The following is a 15,097-nucleotide window of genomic DNA, read 5'->3' on the forward strand; positions in this document are numbered from 1 at the left end:
TTGTGGTTATACATAAGTGGTATATTTACTTTAGGGAAATCCTAATATGTGATAGGATAGGTGAACGAGGAATCTAACCAATTTTTCAACCCTTATGCGAGCGTTTATTTTACCTTGACCCTCGTTTTGGAATTTGGTCGTTTTGTTATGAAGGTACAATGCCCTAATAGGTGTGACCTTGTTAGATAGAACCTTAAGTCTTAGGAAGCGTGTGGTTTAAGCCTTAAAATACCCCTTCGTGCCATTAATCGTTTTCCTCCCCTTCGTGCATATCTTGGTTGGATTTAATTCTTAAGTATAAAAGTTTACTTGTCATTTCCTTGTCTTGAATACCTCCCTAATTCTAATATCTCTTACTGGTGTTAACTAGTTATCTTTATTATTTGATTCCTTCAATCTCACATCTCGTCATGTTCATGTATCCCTTTGAAATTTCCTAGCATTTCCTGACTTGGTTATTACTCTTTGTTTCCCTAGTGGAGTGATGGCGTTGTTGGCTACGTTCTAGAGTGAGTGAGATGCTCTTTGAGGATTCTTTGTGAGCCTTGATTTCGTCGAAATTGGATTAATGGAACTTGAGTTAAGTTGAGTAGGAAAAGTTGTATGACAAACCTATTTACCTTTTTGGTTGGTGGTCTTTATAATTTGGGGAATGTGATCATCTATGTTTGTGAATTCGGGTGTGAATAAGATTTTGTTTCGAGTGTTAGAAAGTATAAAGAACTTGGGATTGTGATCTTTGATTAAGGATTTTACCATAGTGAGAACTCATAGTGGTCGATAGTTGGTTGTGAGTGTAACTCTTTTAGTAGTTTTGATCTTGTTTCGTGGAAATCGTTTGTAGATGATTTATATTTGAGAGTTATGAAATCACAATTGCGGTGGAGTGCCTTGACCCACGGGATAGCATAGGAGTAAAGTGTGTAAGTATTTTGAGGGCATTCTTGGGAGTTTTGTGGTTATGAGTTTTGTGGTTAGGAAGTTTTCGGAACCGTTCAGGATGACATTGTTGTTTGAGATTTGAGTACCTGGCGTTTCCTTGTTGTCTAATTTCCTTTCTTCTTTGAGCATAAGCGTTACCGTTCATACCTCTCTTCTTCGCTTCATCATGCTCCTCCTTTAAATTTGATGCTGGTAACCTATGAAACTCTATCTTTGACATCCTTGTTGACCTTACTTCAATTCTTACCCTATGAAATTCATCATAGCTCTTTTGATTAGTTAAGTTGAACCCTCGTAGCATACTTGTATCTATGTTGTCTAAGTTACTTTTCAATTCATGAAATTTCTAACCATTTCAAGCTACCAGTTTTGATTCGGTGTAAAAAGTTTATGTTACTTTTGCAAACCTTACCTATTTTATAGATTTGGAAATGAAAATTTGATTTAGTTCCCTACTTGTTCTTTGAATATAAGCTTATTTATCATGATTTTAATTGCTAAACCCGAGATTTCTTTAAAATTTTATCCAATTTCTGTTAACTTTGACCTATTTATGATTCTTTGTCAAAGTTTAATGTTATACTTTCAGGAATTTGACTTCCTTTTGAATTTAAAAGTGAAACCTCTATTTCTATTTTGACCTTTGCAAAAGAAAATTTGAGTGAATTGCCTTTTCGTTTGATTTTAACGTTGATCGGATATTAGAACTCGTTATTAGAAACGTTTAATAACTTGTTCTACGCTTGTCGACGAGTGACTTTTGTCTTAGATTTGTCTTTGACTTGGAAAGTTAGCGTTCTTGTGTGCATGACAAGAGTAATTTCGTTCCATGATTGAGACTTATACTTTTGAGAACTCTTCATTAATGTTTTTGAAAGTATTATGATTTTTAATTTATACAAATAATTTGGTATTGACCTTATCTTGGATTTGGAATGTGATGTTCTTGAATGCGCAACGAGAGCACTTCCGTTCCTTTGATTAGAATCGGGTTCTGTCGGAAAATTTTATTTGAAACTTTTGAAAGAATTTTCATTCTTACAATGAGAAACTTTTAATGTTTCGGTTATCGATTTCAAAAGTCCGACTTTATCATTACAACATTTCATTTTCTACTTTCAAGTTTCGAGGACGAAATTTTTTAAAAGATGGGGTGATTGTAACACCCGCGAATTTTCCATTTTGACATTTATAATTTAATTAACCATCTACGGTCTTATTTATATATTAAATTATTCAATTTGATTAATTTCATTTTTAAACATGATTTTTATAACTATTATATTTTTAAAGCTTATATTATATAAAAATAAATATTTTGGTCGGATAATGATAATAATAATAATAATAATATTTTCCGTCTTGAGTTGTAGTGGGCTTGAGACGTAAATTTTTAGTGTATATCGACTCAATTTTGCATGTTGGGCCTAGTATGACTATTGGGCTCACATACTACTCTTTCCTCCTCATAAAAATCATGAAGGAAACCCTAACTACACCTCCCTCCTCAATTTCTCAGCACTCATCTTCAACAACAAACACCATTGTTACACATTTCTCTTACAAATCTTCAAAACACCATAACTTGCTCAATTCTTATCCGAATCAAGTGATTTTCGCTTCTATCTCTTCCTCTCATCGCCCTCCATCTTTCTAGGTAAGAAAGGAACCGACTTTCCTCCATAAATGGGGTTGTCAACCCATTTTACACATGGTACCCTTTTTCTAAATTCGATTCTTAGTCTTAATTTGTGTTTTCTTATGTTTAGGAGAAAGTTTAGTTGACCCGGAAGTGGATTCTTGCAAGTAAGACGACTCTTTAGGATATTGAAGTGCAAAAGGCAGCGGTGATGGGTTACTCGACTTTTATGTTAAAAATTGTGTGGTTTATGTAGTATTAAACTCATATGAATGTTAAAATTAGTATCTTTCATAAGTTGTGTTAATTGGATGTTGAATAACATGCTTGTATGTAAATTCTCATATATTTGATGAAAGTTCCATGCTTTATCATTTAAATCCGTAATTGTTGAATACCGTCTCAAGTATGTTGTTTTTCCGAGTTAGAATCATGCTAGGATACATAAATACTTGTTGTGAAACGATTTTGGTTGATTTAAAAGTGTTTTAGGAATCGATTTGGACTGTACGAGTGCTGTGTACTCCCAGCCGGTTGCCCGGCAGCCGGTGCTCCGCCCGGCTGGGAGTTTGCTGTAAGTATTTGGTGAAGAATGATGAGTATATACTCCCAGCCGGTGGCCTGGCAGCCGGTACACCACCCGGCTGGGAGATCACTGTAACTTCAGTGAATTTTCAAAGGAGTGTGTATTCCCAGCCGGTTACCCGGCAGCCGGTGCTCCGCCCGGCTGGGAGTTCTTTGTAAGCTTTTTGTAATTTTTTAATATGGGTGTGTACTCCCAGCCAGTGGCCTGGCAGCCGGTGCCCCACCCGACAGGGAGAGCGCTGTAAGTTTTTACAATTTCTTAACATTGGTATGTTGCCTCAGCCGGTGGCCCGGCCGCTGGTACCCCTCCCGGCTGGGAGTCTCCTGTATGTTCCTTTTCTCTTGTAACCTCTAATAATCAATGATTTATGCATGTATCTTCTTCCTTATTGGTAATTGGTTAATTTAAGACTTATTTACGTTATGATCATGCAAACTATTGTTACTCTTGTTTGTGACCCAAGTGTGACGATTTATATTGTGTGACGACTTGACATTCCTTATTTACCCTTTCGGACCTTTGGTTACGGACTGTGTGCCATGTTTTCGGATTGGGTTATCCTACCGCCTCTTCGGGCCTTTGGTTACGGACTGTGTGTCATGTTTCCGATTTGGGGTTACTCGACCTTTGGTAGCGGACTGTGTGCCATGTTTCGAGTCTTGGATGCGGATAGGTCACCGCATGTCGAATCGGGTGACGCCCATCCCGAGAGTCTGGATCCAGGTTTAGACTAGGACCGTATTATGATCGTCGTCCTACCAGGAGGTTGGAGTCTAGGGGTTTGTCTTGTGAGTCCATACTACGTAAATGTCTTGCTTGATTATGGTCATTGGCGTGTCCTTATATACGAGAGTTCACGTCTTATATGATTGTTTGTGAGAGTCTTGGTCCTATCGGATACTAGTGGTGAGATGCAAGCCTCTAGTTGCGATACGATCGCCGGGATCGATGTTCCCATCCGTTCACATGGTGAGATGCAAGTCATAAGTATGAATGCGATATTAGTAGCCATGTCCCGTGCAATGTTTGTTAAGAGGTTTTCAAAGTAATGGCTATGGTTTCCATCCATGTATTTTCTATTTAATTGATCCGTTGTTTATCTTCTTCACATGATTCGATGCCTAATCTCACATCCATGTTATGTTTCCTTGAAATGCGTGCTTTTATCTAAACGACCGTATTCGTATCTTCCTTGCTATTTATTTATCTCACATGAATAGTTGAGTCGAGTTAATATGTAAATGGTTGATTTAGTTATTTTACTGCCTTGAATGCATGTTTTATATAATGTACCATGCCTATCTAATTATGATTATCGTTTATATCCCCTTGTTCGTTATTATTCAAGTATGATTTATAATTAATATGTTTAATTAAGTTCTTGTTTACGTGTATTTTGACATATTGTGGCTGGGAGAACCCAGAGTTCCTCCCCACTGACTGTGGCGTTCATGTTTACAGGAATGACAGGTTTGTGATGCAGATTATGGGGAAGACGTGTGAGCTAGCGAGAACGTTGACCCTTAGACTTTAGCTATCGTTTTTCTTAGACTCACCTATCTTTAGACTTGTGCTTATTCGTGGGATATCTTTTCCCCAACGCACTTTGCTTTTAATTGTAAAACTTAATCATCTTACTTTTCATTCTCGTTTGATCACTTAGGGTGTATTTCACACTTTAAACTTTTAAAGGTTTTAAAAATCTCGTATTTTCCGCTTAGATTGAATAGTTCTTTTGATGCCTCATCGAGGGGTGTCACACTGCCGTAGTTTTTGCTCTTCTTCTTTTTCCTCGGTTTTATGTTGTTTCGTTCCTTTTATTTTGTTTTCTTATTTCCTTACGTTCCTTTGTATATAAACCACATTTTAATATTTTGTTTTTAATTATAACACCTTGTTTACGACTTAGATCCCTTATAATCGATATTTGCGGGTTTTCGTCATTAAATCAAACCCGGATTTTAGAAATTCGATTTGTTCATATCAAGTTTCTGGAATTCGACCTTTGTATATATTTTATTGCTTATTTCCAGTTTATTATGTCCTTTCAAGTTAGTTTCCATCTTCGTAAATAAACCTAATTCGTCTTCATTTATAATTCATTCTTAACTCGTTTTAATTAGTGTTAATTCGTGTTTATTGCTTTTATGACGGTTTTATATGTAATTAAAATATTAAATCACTTTCACTTGAGTCAAATATCGATACTCAATCATAAAACATACCAATGAACATTAACAAACCCGCGGTTCTGACTTCACAGCCAGAATTCAACCCAGGAACAGACGCAGTGATAGCTGCGCCTCTTCCAAGGGACGCAGCAATGCTGCGCCTGTTCTGGGGTGAGTTATGTCCCTAAACTTCCATTCTCGCTTTGACCTATGCTTTAATTACATAATTAATTGACTATTAACCGTAATATTACTCTTAATCTGTCTTATTTTTGCTACTTTAATTTTTAACCCTTTCATTTTCTTTTCTTTTCTCCAAAATTCCGTCTTGAGCTTATTTTTGACGCAAATTCAAATATCCATTGTAATTCAATCGTAATTCATTTATCATAATTTATTTAGCTCCCTTGTATGATTTAATTACTTGGTTTTTACATGTAATTAATCTAACATCCACTTCGACCCAATTGGTTGCTAAAATACGTGTCCACCGACATAGTCTAATCTCACATGGTAGGATTAATCTATTACTTGTTGCATTGCATGCATATAATCGACGACATATCAAATATGAACGATTTACCTAATCATTAGTAGAGGCTGCTATCGAGGCGGGTGGGATTAGGTGTTCAGTAAAAGAGTTTCCTAATACCTACCCTCACCCCTTACTCCAGATCTCTGCGAACATCCGTGTTCATTGGCATCCACGAGAGTCATTCTAGACATAGAATGCTAAGGGTAACGAGTTCTTAGTGTTCATGTCATTACTTTGTGTCTTGACATGACACGAGGTATTCAAACGGTTCCAATTTCTTATAAAAATTGGTGCCAACTCCACAAATGCAACGCTAGTCCCAAGCGCCCCCGTGGCCCATGTCAACAGTTTGGCGACTCCACCGGGGAACATACACTTACGTGTTGCTCAGGGTGAAACTTGAACAAGGTTGGGAAATAGTTTATACGAGACAGTTGTCGGTTTTCATTACTCGACCTTCTTAGGTCGTTTCATTCGGCCTTCCTAGGCCCAACCCAACCCATTCAACCAATCATCCCGTCTGGACGGTCCAGATTCTTATCTGGGCCTAAGGATAGATAGCGATTGACGTCAACCATACCGTGGTACATACTCATGTTTGTATCAAGGGCTTTCACTACTCGAGGAAATGGACTAGGAAATGACCTTACTCATGTTTGGCACGGACCTCTCCACATACTAGGGTTTGATTGCTTGGTATGTCAACCCACTTTTTAAGCCAAAACCCTTTTAAATGCACTCAGCATACCGATATAATGCCTATATGAATGCTTGTACCATATGTGATCACCATTTTGTAAACAAAACAATGACAAAATTTCTGTAAAATCAAAACCCCTTAATTTGATGATGAGATGTTTACTCTATACTTGGATTAAAATTGTACTTAGATATAAAGTTGGGACTTTGGCCTCTGAGCTGGGCATTGTACAATGCCTTTAGAAGATTATAGATTGGCTCATAACCCGTAGTGGCGAGCCGGCCATACAAAAATGACGAGAATTATAGTTTGGCTCATAACCGCAGTGGTGAGTCGGGCATACAAAAATGCCTAGAATTATAGTTTGGCTCATAACCCGCAGTGGTGAGTTGGGCATACAAAAATATTAAGAATTATAATTTGGCTCCTAACCCGCGGTGGGGAGCAGGGCATACAAAAATGCATTTACTAGTCGTATGAGGTGAAGTGAATATCACGTCAGCCAGCCATGATTAGATACTCTTGACTTGACATTGAGGTGATCATAGTATTTTATCATTGGAAATACTAAAATTAAAGAATTTTCGTTTTTCTTTCCTTTTTTCTATTACTTAATTACGTTCAACCTATTTATGCGTTGTTCGTTGCCCTTCCCTTTTTAAATGGATACTGTTGTTTATATGTTGATTCTTCGGAGAGTCTGTAAACAACCCCAGTTAGATTTTGATGGTTTCTCTTTGATTTCAGAACTACTATTTTGAACTACTATTGTTCGAGGATGAATGTGTACATGTTATTATGTGTTGATATGATAAAAGTAATTGTGGATGGTGGTTTATAATGATTGTTCCAGTTGTTATATAATAACATGTACTATTACTATATTTCATTTTAACAGGTTTGATTGTGAGATAGGTAGGTTGATATAACATGGTTGGATATGTGTTGGGTTAAGTATAAAAACAATATATAGAAATCAATGTTTTCCTCGTGAAATTGTGTTAAATAGTGATCAGATACTTTACTTGTGAAATTGGGAGTATGAAATTGAATAGCATTTTAGCATTTTTGCTAGTTTACGTTAGTGTATCGAGAATATTATTTTTATCATGGTTTAGCGAGAATTAAGTTTCTTATAATAAGGTATGGTCTGTCTTATGTGTTTTCTCCCTTCGGGGCTACTCGTCATGGGGTAGGTCCTTTCTGTCTTCTGGTTTTGCTTTTAGGTCTTCCGCTGCTGTTCAAAAAGGATTTTATTTCACGACAAGATTTTATTTAAAGTGTTTGTAAAAGTTTTAGTTCATTTTGTATATTTTGTTTTAAGAGACATTTTGTGAGAAAAACTTTGTATATTAATTATAATATCTCCGTATTTTGGCTAATTTTATATGTAAAAGTTAGTTTAATTTTGCCGAAAATCAGGGGTGTTACAATTGGTATTAGAGCGGGTTTTATTTTAAGTCTGGTGTTGGGATCTTCATATCCTGACGCTGCAAGCATATCTTCTGACCAACCTTAGGATAAATATATGGATTGAAGTGGAATTAAATTGAAACATACGCGGTGAGATGAGTTCGGGTTCATATGGGATAACGACTTATATGCTTGTAATGTTTAAACTTTCTGTGGATATATGATTTGAGTCTATCGGAAGGAACGTAAATGGATATTGACGGAAATAGTTTTGATTGATAATTAAAACATGCAACTGTCTAGTGAAATAAAATGAAAGAACGTTTATGAATGCTGCATCCTTGTTATAGGGGAGATCACTACTTGATTTCATTTGATGAAAATATGGACTTGTTATATTAGCCTGTTCAATGGTGAGTTAAAGTTAGAGTGATTATTTTGGTGATTTAAGGTTATTACTAGTTATTAATAAAGAGATGCTGGTGATTTTGTCACTTGATAGTAAATGTGGAAATCATGGACCACGTATGAAAATTGTGCATAAAGAGGCTGTTATTGCAATTTGGAATATTTCTGAGTATTGGGTTTCATTGCCAAGTAGTAAAATTGAGAATTGGTTTATTAGAGTGCTCCAACTTAGAGATGCACATATTTTTCTTGTATATTATGGAGAAAATGTAAACTTTACTTAAGAGGATGTGAAGCTAAATGAAAATATAGTGGAAAAAAAAATGGGAACATAGTTTAAGTCCTGTTCATTTTATGATGTGCGATAGCTGGATGAGGCATGTTATCTTAGACCTTATGACGTGGAGAGCGAAAAATAAAGTTCAGGAAAATCGCTTGCATGAGAGTTGTTGCATAGTGCTATTTTATTGGTGGGCTAAGAGGACTTTGTTAGAATATAGTTAGACTGAAATGTTTTAATAAAACCAAATAGGCAAGATGAATTTGAGGAGGAAATAGAATGTTTATTTGTTTAATAACACGTACTATTACTATATTTCATTTTAACAGGTTTGATTGTGAGATGGGTATGTTGATATAACATGGTTGGATATGTGTTGGGTTAAGTATCAAAACAATAAATAGAAATCAATGTTTTCCTCGTGAAATTCTGTTAAGTAGTGATCAGATACTTTACTTGTGAAATTGGGAGTATGAAATTGACTAGCATTTTAGCATTTTTGCTAGTTTACGTTAGTGTATCGAGAATATTATTTTTATCATGGTTTAGCGAGAATTAAGTTTCTTATAATAAGGTATGGTCCGCCTGACGTGTTTTCTCCCTTCGGGGCTACTCGTCATGGGGTAGGTCCTTTCTGTCTTCTGGGTTTGCTTCCAGGTCTTCCGCTGCTTTTCAAAAAGGATTTTATTTCACGACAAGATTTTATTTAAAGTGTTTGTAAAAGTTTTAGTTCATTTTGTATATTTTGTTTTAAGAGACATTTTGTGAGAAAAACTTTGTATATTAATTATAATATCTCTGTATTTCGGCTAGTTTTATATGTAAAAGTTACTTTAATTTAGCCGAAAATCAGGGGTGTTACATTGTGGTATCTCCACAATGAGACACATGGAATCATTTATGGGATTAATATCTTGGAAATGTGGCTTCATGAAAAATGATGTGAGTGTTGGTCTTATTTTTAGAAACACATATTTATTGTATTTATTGTATTTTGTTAATTGTTGGATTCTGTTTTGCAGCGGAGTGTGCTTAAAGTGTTGAGATACAAATATCTATCCACATTACTGATGTTCAAGAACAACATTTACCGTCAAATAGTTGCTGACCATGCAAAGAAGGGTCATTTTTCTAAAGCTACTGATCACGTTTAATGTCCATCAATATTATCTATGTAGTACATTCGAATTTGTGTATAAAAATTTGGCATTTTAATGTACGTTCTTTATTACCACGATGTCCATTTACATAAGGAACTAGTTTAATTATTGCATTCCAGATGAGAAGTATATATTACAAGATGACAACCCATCTTTCAAAAACACGTTTCAACTGCTATTAAAATTACTTCTCCTAATTACCCAATTTAATTAATCTAATGTATATATCACTTTCCTTGATAAAGTACATTCTACTATCATCTTAAGGCAGTCAAAAAATTACAAACCAAAAAAGAGAATACAGATGTCGTTTTATAACAAATTATCATTTAAGACGGATATATCTTACTTAAGCTTAAGGCAGGTTATGTCGTTTGAATAAAAAAAATATATAATGCACCTGTAGGTGGGATGATAGTTGTCCCATTTTTAACCTTAAGACACTTACATCCGTCTTATTTCTGTCTTTACGGAGACTAATTAAAAAATAAAATAAATTATAATGTGAAATCTGATATAAAACGGCCAACCCCTCCTCCCTTTCTGTTTTATTTTGTCTTGTCTTTTAAGCACTTTACGGCTCTTTCTTCATTCGTGTTTTGTACTTTCTCTCTCTAAGATCTTACTACTGTGCATTCTACTTACTACTTAGGTTATCGCTGCACCTGTTGTCGCTCTATCATCCTTCAGTTGCACTTTATCTCTCACTATCGTCATGAAGGTAATATTCTTCAGTTTCAATTATTCCGTCAACAATTCTTTTTATTTTTATCTGTTTCGAGTTTAACATAGTTTCCTTCACTATTATTGTTTGATTATGTATATTGTACTTCGTGTGTTATAAATATTAAGAACAACTAATTCTTGATCAAATTCTATTAGTTGTCAGGTGCATTAATATGTCGGAATTTGTTCATATGGCTACCTCAATAATTTTAATGTAATTTTCTCGCTCTATCATCCCCATTTGACCTCCGGCTTTATCTTTCTGTCTTATATGGTTCTTTTTACCCTGAAAAATGTAGATACCAGATGCTACTACGGTTATCCAAATCAGCCCCGATGCTCATATTATTTGTTCGCCTCCATCGAGATTCAACAAAGTCTCTTCTTCTGCTGTGATAATTGATGTTTTTGATAGTCCTACAGTAGAGTCAATTGTTGATAGTCCTATAGTATGTCCAACTTCGCATCGACTCAACAAAGACTCCTCTTATGTTGTGTTAATTGATGTTTCTAATAGCCCTACAGAAGAGGGGATTGTTAATCATCCTAGTGTTTGTCAGACTCCGCATGGGGTCACCGAGGACTCTTCTTATGGTGTGATAATTGATGTCTCTGACAGTCCTACAGTAGAGGGAATTGTTGATCTTTCAACTGAAGGGACTATTCAAATTCATATCAAACAGTCCAGGTGTTAAACAAAGGACGACCGCCTTCTTCCAAACATATAAAAGCTCTTCGTAAAGTAAGAAAATTGATGGCTGAGAAGAATAAGGATGCACCTAAAAATGCTCCTGTGTCATAGAACTTAGGTATATCCCAGGAAGTAGAGGATTCTCCTTTTTATGCAGCAGCAAAATTGGCTAACAAAAGAAAGAAATTGTCAGCTTTTGGAAATCGTCCTCCTGTATATCCGAAAACAGGAAATCAATCTACTTTTTGTGGGAGTCCATTCTGTCCAGCTTTCCTTGTTGCCATTGACGACACAAAGTCGTTGACGCCTTTGGAAACAATGCATTATCAGATTTCAAAGTATGTTTTCCCTGACCAGGGCTCTGTCAATAAGGCTTGGTAATTACATACCGAAGTTTGAATATTTTACATTAATTTACATAGCTCATCTTAACATATCTGGTACTAATCAAATTTCATTAATGTTTGTGTCCAGCAATACGCTATTTGAGTACAAGAATAACATTCTAGGCTGGAATCATCTATTGTCGTTAAAGCCGTATAATTATATCTCAAGCTTTATCACAGATTCTTGATCAGCATATCTAAACTACAAAGAAAAGGATGGGAATCCAAACAACCCCACACGATTCTTCTTTAGTACACTTACATATGTAAGTTTGGCCATTGTTTCATGTATTTGACATTTATGTTGAGAAGATTTTGCCTTACTAATATTTTATTGTCACAGTGCACATGGTATTAATGAAGAAAACAGGAGCTTGTACTGATGAAGATCGTTACAAATCTTTTAAGCGTCGCATGGAAGTAGAATTAAATGACTATGAGTGGATTGATCTACCATCCGTTCAGCTAGTCAGTCCCTCACTTCTTTTTGTAATTTAAATTACATTCAGCATTACTATATGATTGGAACTTTGGAAGTCACTGAATGCTTAGACTTCGATTCTATATAATGTACCTTCATATTATGAAAATTGTGCTACCATGTAACATGGAATGAACGTTTGCCTAACATTGTTCTTATAACTCTTTCTTTTCCTGATGCTAGTTCTTCTTCCCAATTGCACTTGAGAATCATTTCGTCTTGTACGTTTTCGACCTGCCAAGAAAATGTTACACGATCCTTGACAATCGCGTTAAAATGGGAAGCGTCTCAGAAGAGTATGGGGATACTCCGCTTGAAGTGGTGAACTTAAATGCCCCTCACATACGACTTGTTTATTTGATTTTAATTGGTAAATTTATGGTTCATGTCAGCTAATTTATGCGGTTGTGTTACAGGGCGATGCATTTGCAAGGTTCTTGGGTGAAAACTTATCAACCATGGAGAAAAGTAATATAGTCATGGATATAGATCCTTCAATTGCAAATCTTCCATGTAGAACTAACAAAAAAATTAATGACTGTGGTATTTACACCATGAGGCACATGGAAACATTTAAGGGAATACTCAGTTGGGAATGTGGCCTGTCCAATATTGATGTGAGTTCTAAATTTCACTTGTAAATTATTATGACCAACCAATTTAATCTCGACTTTCTGGTTAAATTTATTCCTCTTTTGTTTTGCAGATGAGACCATTATCTATGCTGAGATTTAAGTACCTATGCGCACTAATAACATTCAAGCACAACAAACATCGTAATAGCATTGTTAAACATCCATCAGTGTGTTGTTGATACTTACAAATAGTTCCTATTTTTTTAATATCTTGGTTTCGTTATGTAAAAAAATTCCCTAGTTTTGTAGTATCATTTCAAGCTACATTGAAAACACGACCTTATTAACTAAAAGCGAATCCAAAGTTGGTATAATGTTCATTATACATTTCTAAATTGTCCATGCCATTTAAATTGATTCAATAGATGTGTTTAATTGCAAAACATATCTACAATGTTATACGAATCATACAACAGTGTATTCTTCAATACTTTAGTAGTTACATCTAAAGTAATTGATGATGTGCTTGCTTAGATAGTACAATGTTCATTTCAAGCAATCCAAGTGTACACCCTGTTTTACTTTCTCCCTTCGGCTTTTGACAATCGATTCAATTAATATAAATCATGTTTGGTCAAATGACAACTGGATGACTGTAGATACCCAATATCTGTTGAGACTCCAACAAACACCCGATGATTATCGGACTATAACATGCTTTGGAATCGCGGCGTTTGATCGACAGTTTGTGTACAACTTTACGTCGGAAAACTTAAAACGATTTCGAAAATAAAACATTTCAAAACTATTCAAAAGTACCTGGAGTGTTTAATGCATAACAACGGGGTCGCAATGACACTAACTAGAGTCAAAACCGACACCGAACCAAAAACCGACTCAAAATTCAAATCTCGACTCCAACAACGAGTCAAACCGAGTCAACCACAAAAAACAAACCATTCAAAACCTTCTATGCTAAGATTTACCGGATTCATGAATGGCCAAGTACCAAACATGTGACTACAAATCCTAGGATAGAACAAATCATGATTGCATTTGTGTGAAAGCGACAAGACACCTCGAAGACCCGCGACGTGGCTCGCGCCTCTTTGGGCAGCCCAGGTGGCCACGTCGCTCAAAACTCACACAACCACTCATTTTCCTATAAATACCCCTCAAATGCCCCCATTTGAGAACTTACGCGAGTGTCCGCCCCCTCTTTTCTCCCTTAAAATTCTCGACTCGACTTCTTAAGTCACAATCCGACGGGTATTTACGACCTACCGATCGTAAATACAAGCCTTACACATTGTTTGGTACCGTCATCGTGCATTAAATCACTTGACCAACCACTTCGACCACTACACCGTCACTAATCTTAATAAAACACTCTTTTTACTTACCAAAACGGTTTTAAACCAAGTCTTTTTCCGACCAAACGAGTTGTTACACTTACGTCGGTTTCTCGCCATAACCAAACATGTAAGTATGAGGGTGTAAAAATCCTTCTTTTATCATGTCTTTACTTGTTTTATGACCACAATATGCTAAAACATGCATAACACGATCCAAAACATAGGATAGACGAGCCAAAACTGAGTTTTCACTACTACAGATACAGGCTATAACAACGGTCAAAAACCGTTGTTATATAAAAAAGCGGACGTTGTTAAAGCGTCCGTTGTAGAAGGTTTTAACAACGGTTGGTTTACTTAACGAAACCGTTGTCAAAAACTATTAACAACGGTTTTAAGTATAAAAACCCGTTGTGGAAAGTGTGACTCAATTTTGGGGGGAAAGTTATAACAACGGGTTGTAATATACAAAACCGTTGTCATAACTAAAGACAACGGGTTGTTTCTCAATAACCGTTGTTGTTTGTTCTTAAAAAATAAAAAAAAATTAAATTAAATATTACTAGATGCATGCATAATTACTACTGTTAGAATTCCGATGCATGCATTATTACTGACATCACTGTACATATGAACGGATAATATGGAATGAGAAGGGTTAGTAATAGGATTTGAAGCAGCATTATTGAGAGATATGATGATGATTATTATGGCACAACTTCCTAACATATATATTAATTAAAAAGCAATTAACTCAACCCACACATTGCTTAGTATAAATACATTGCATATCTCAACTAACATTTCCATTATCTCATATATTCATCTCCAAACTCTAACTGTTAAAACAAACTCTACTTAATCTTTCAAATCAAACTCAAAAAACTCTAACAAAATGAATGATTTCATCCTAAAGACTCTTACCATGATCGAGAACAACAACAACTTCATCCGCCGGTTCCTCCATATTGAGGAAAGTTTCAGGAGCTACCTTGCGGAAGCTCGATCCGCACTGAAGCACGCCAAAGAAAATGGCTTGATTTGAGCGA

The sequence above is a fragment of the Silene latifolia genome, chromosome 7, assembly GCF_048544455.1.
Source record: "Silene latifolia isolate original U9 population chromosome 7, ASM4854445v1, whole genome shotgun sequence".
NCBI lineage: Eukaryota > Viridiplantae > Streptophyta > Magnoliopsida > Caryophyllales > Caryophyllaceae > Silene > Silene latifolia.